This window comes from Ascaphus truei, chromosome 13 (genome assembly GCF_040206685.1).
Source record: "Ascaphus truei isolate aAscTru1 chromosome 13, aAscTru1.hap1, whole genome shotgun sequence".
NCBI classification, from domain to species: Eukaryota; Metazoa; Chordata; class Amphibia; order Anura; family Ascaphidae; genus Ascaphus; species Ascaphus truei.
The window spans coordinates 23698337-23703550 of record NC_134495.1 but is presented as its reverse complement, the minus strand read 5'-3'; positions in this window follow the sequence as shown (position 1 = coordinate 23703550).

Here is a 5214-nt window from a genome sequence, read left to right as displayed (position 1 = left end):
GAGAGGTCCATGTCAGCGGAGGAGTGATGTTGACAGTGGCTTGTGGTGGCGGTGGCAGGAGAGGTCCATGTCAGCAGAGGAGTGATGTTGACAGCGGCTTGTGGTGGAGGTGACAGCTCCTGAGACCGGCATAGGAGAACAGCTGGGGAGGATCGCACTGTAACCTCGGAAGTCAGACACCTCCTCCCCAGCTGCTCTGCTCCTTACACAGAGTCTGATGGTCTTCTCCTGCAACCGCCGCACGCCCGCTGTCAACTTCATTCCTCCACTGACATGGACCTCTACTACCGCCGCCGGTAAACCTGGTAAGTGAGAAGGGGGTCGGATAATACTTTGTCGGTACTCCAGCAGCACCCCATAGCAGACACTTCCCCACAAATGTTTTTTAAAACATCGATTCTAAGGCTGCGCTTATAGTGCTGGCGGCGGCTACAGTGACATTGCGTCAAAACAAATGCATTGTCGCCGTCGCTTATAGTGGACGCGACAGCGCGACAGCACTACCAAAATTCTGGTAGTCACTCAAATTTGATTTTTGGAGAGACGGTCTCTACATGTGACTGGCTATAAGCAAATCTGGGAGCTTCTCCGCCCGTCTGACTTCCCCCTTGCAGACGTCACAGGCCTTGTAGCCAGCGACGACTCCAAACTACAAATTACAACTTTCGTAATGGTGACGGGCGACATCATTGGTCGCGTCGCCGTCTGTATAAGCGCAGCCTAAGATGCATCCCGATTTCAGACATGTAAAAAAGGTGGATAGAATGGCCTAAAAAGGTCAAATTGTGCGCCTTGCACTACACCAATGGAGATATGGGGAACCAATAAATTGTGAATGTGTGGTGACGGAACAAAAACTGCAATAAGAGTGCGGAGGTGGTGCTGGCAGGGATGGGGTTAATGATAAGCAAAGAAAAGAAAGAAAGCTCCCTAATAGCCACACAAGAGAACACCTATACCTATGTTAAAAATTACTATTTATTAATAAATGATTAAAATATATTTATTGCAGCAAAAAGCTAACGTGAACCAAAGTGATTAAAATAAATTAAAAAACGGAGGAGGTAACTGTATGCCTAATTCAAACTAACAGTGTATGCTAGGAATAACTATTTTAGAGTGTCCCACTGCTATATAATTATACTAACAGTGGTAGTTATACCAATACAGTTATATATAGTTTGAGGACTACACCTAAATGGAGAGTATAGCTTAATGTAGTGTGTGTGCTCAGAATAATATATTTGTTGAGCCAGCTAATGCTAGTATACAGATATATACACACACATATGTACCAGACCAACGGGTTCAAAGGTAAATGAACCTAGAGGTCTGTTATGTTTAGCAGAACAGCTATTTCAAGATCACAAAGTATGTGTCTTGTACTCAGAACCATGACAAATAGGAAAGTAGTCAGAGTGTTGTGCTTCCTTTAGAAGGCTCCGAAACACTCTAACTGAGAGAAGGCAACAGACCTCTCCGATATAGCCAGCGCACTAGGTGGTGACGCTTAGCCTGCCCAACATATGTTTCACCGATGAAGCCACTGTTGCCTTCTCTCAGTTAGAGTGTTTCGGGGCCTTCTAAAGGAAGCACAACACTCTGACTACTTTCCTATTTGTCATGGTTCTGAGTACAAGACACATACTTTGTGATCTTGAAATAGCTGTTCTGCTAAACATAACAGACCTCTAGGTTCATTTACCTTTGAACCCGTTGGTCTGGTACATATGTGTGTGTATATATCTGTATACTAGCATTAGCTGGCTCAACAAATATATTATTCTGAGCACACACACTACATTAAGCTATACTCTCCATTTAGGTGTAGTCCTCAAACTATATAGAACTGTATTGGTATAACTACCACTGTTAGTATAATTATATAGCAGTGGGACACTCTAAAATAGTTATTCCTAGCATACACTGTTAGTTTGAATTAGGCATACAGTTACCTCTTCCGTTTTTTAATTTATTTTAATCACTTTGGTTCACGTTAGCTTTTTGCTGCAATAAATATATTTTAATCATTTATTAATAAATAGTAATTTTTAACATAGGTATAGGTGTTCTCTTGTGCGGCTATTAGGGAGCTTTCTTTCTTTTCTTTGCTTGTGTAAAAAAGGTGCGTCTTAGACTCGAAGAAATACGGCAATATATAATAAAGTTGTATCTCAACTGCATGAGGGACTTTAAGCAAAGCCAGAAACAGAAGTTGTATTAATTCGTTTTTTTATTTTAATTAAATAAATGTCGGAACAGGCTTGCTTTTTGTTTGTTGATAATCACAGATTAGATCAACGTAAAGTAATTGTTTGTAGTACTTCTGTGTCATCTTTATGTAACATTGTAAATAAATACTACGTTTTATGATAGCCTAGTGTTGCTTTCCAGTGTACAAGGTCCATGTTGGAGATTTCTGTGTTTTTTTCGCAGACTGAATAAGGTCAAAGTAAAAATTAAGTCTTTAAAATGTGGGTACTGTACTGGATTTTTCTCCGTTGTGCAAATTGAACTGTCCCATGTTTGTGACAATGATACTTTAGTTCATAATATACTAAAAAAAATTGCTCTGCACAGTATGCTAATAGCAATAGGTAAAATGCTAAATTGATGTTTAGAAGTTACTGTAGTTCCACTTCCTCAATCATTATTACATCCGTTTCAATATTTGTCTAAAATTAACTGACAAAACAATACTAAAACATGTCCCCATAGAATATCCTACGTGTTTTTTAAATTTTTTATTTTTATTTTAAATAAATCAGTTCTGTAGTATTAAATTATACTTACTACCTTTTTATATTAAAAAAATTCAGCTCTTAAAGCTGCAGTTCAGTCTTTTTTTTTTTTTTTTAATTTTTTTTACTTCAATAGTTTCATGTGTGCAATCTCTAATGATCTAAAGAGCTGTATAGCTGTAGGTCAATTAGTTCTCCATGTATTGATAGGCAAAATTTGGTGACATAATTAGTGAAGGGATCTGTTTATATTCTGCTTCACTCCCTCAGTGGAAGCTCATGAATATTCATGAGCAATCCTGCACTGACATGCTAGAGCCAGGGTGGGCAACCCTGTCGCCATTCGCCACTTGTGGCGAATTGGCAGTCAAAGTGTGGCGAATTGTGTCAAGAGTGACTCCCCCCCCCGCCCGCCCGCCCGCCCGCATGCGCGACTCTTCCTGCCAAGCGCTTGTTCAGCGCTGCCATTCCAACTCAGCGCGATGCCAACCACAACATGGCCGTTGCATAGGTTCAGGACACAGAGTGAGGAGGGCGTTATAATGAAATCCTGAAGCACCAATCAGGTTCCACATTTGAGCCATCCGCCCACCTACCTGACTCCCCTTCTAATCAGCAAGCGAGCCCCGCGAGCTTCGCCTTTTGCCCTCACCCAGCACTGAAGGTAATCGGGGCTGCGGGGACAGGAAAGTGTGTGCTATTCGAAACACCAGCCAACCGGGTGGCGAGTCCGGGGGCGCTGGGGAGCGCTGATTGGGTGGTGTGGGCGGGGCTTGTCATTGGCAGCAGGGATCTGGTACTCTGGGAGAGAGTGAGTGGCCGCCCGAGGCTCGGAGCCCCCTGGCCAGACCGACCAATGGAGCTCAAGATGGTGTGTGTGCTGGTGTGTGTGCTGTTGTGTGTGTGTATGCTGGTGTGTGTGCTGGTGTGTGTGCTGGTGTGTGTGTGCTGGTGTGTGTGTGTGTGTGCTGGTGTGTGTGTGTGCTGGTGTGTGTGTGCTGCTGTGTGTGTGTGTGTGCTGGTGTGTGTGCTGGTGTGTGTGCTGCTGTGTGTGCTGCTGTGTGTGCTGGTGTGTGTGCTGGTGTGTGTGCTGGTGTGTGTGGTGGTGTGTGTGCTGGTGTGTGTGCGTGCTGGTGTGTGTGCTGGTGTGTGTGTGTGCTGGTGTGTGTGCTGCTGTGTGTGCTGTGTGTGCTGGTGTGTGTGCTGCTGTGTGTGCTGGTGTGTGCTGGTGTGTGTGCTGGTGTGTGTGCTGGTGTGTGTGTGCTGGTGTGTGTGTGCTGGTGTGTGTGTGTGTGTGTGCTGGTGTGTGTGTGTGTGTGTGTTGGGTGTGTGTTGGTGTGTGCAGGTGTGTGCGTGCTGGTGTGTGCTGGTGCGTGCGTGCTGGTGTGTGCGTGCTGGTGTATGCGTCCTCTCTCCCCTCTCCCTCCTCTCCCATCTCCCTCTCTCTCCCCTCTCCCTCTCTCTCCCCTCTCCCCTCTCTCTCCCCTCTCCCCCCCCTTCTCCCCCCCCCTCTCTCTCCCCCTCCCCCCCCCTCTCCCTCCGCTCTTCCCCCCCTCTCCCTCCCCTCTCCCCCCCCTCTCTCCCCTCTCCCCCCCCCTCTCTCTCCCCTCTCCCCCCCTCTCTCTCCCCTCTCCCCCCCTCTCTCTCCCCTCTCCCCCCCCCTCTCTCTCCCCTCTCCCCCCTCTCCCCCCCCTCTCTCTCCCCTCTCCCCCCCCTCTCTCTCTCCCCTCTCCCCCCCCTCTCTCTCCCCTCTCCCCCCCCCTCTCTCTCCCCTCTCCCTCCCCCCTCTCTCCCCTGTCCCTCTCTCCCCCCCCCCTCTCTCCCTCCCCTCTCCCCCCTCTCCCCCTCTCTCTCCCCTCTCCCCTGTCCCTCTCTCTCCCCTCTCCCCCCCCCCTCTCTCTCTCCCCTCTCTCCCCTCCCTCTCTCCCCCCCCCTCTCTCTCACCCCCCCCTCTCTCTCACCCCCTCTCTCTTCCCCCCTCAGGTTTATTATAAGTTTCATGTTTAAAGGGTTAAACCTAGGTGATTGATGTTTTTTTTGTTTGTTTGTTTTTTACCCAAGTCTGACACCAATAAGGATTAATTTAAAAACACTATGAGCTGATGGTTGGGGTTAATTTCCTTTCCCCTTTGTCTGTTGTTACTGTGTGCACAGCAAGTACTTGCAGTCACACACAGCCCCCCTCTTCTCCCCTTATCTTTATCATCACTCTGATAAGGACAAGATATGCACAGGGTAAAGAAAACACTTGGTTGACAAGCACTTCCCTATTCAGAGCCCCCTAATAAATTGAACTAGTTAATTGGCAGTCAAAGTGTGGCGAATTGAGTAACTACTTGTTGTTTCCCATTGTAATGGGAAGCGTGGTGGCAAGTGAGAGTCCCCTCGCGCCCCCTCTCCCCCCCCCCCCCTCCCGGCAAGTGCGAGTACGCCGGCGGCGGCACTAGTGCTGAGGGGACGAGCGGAGGAGAAA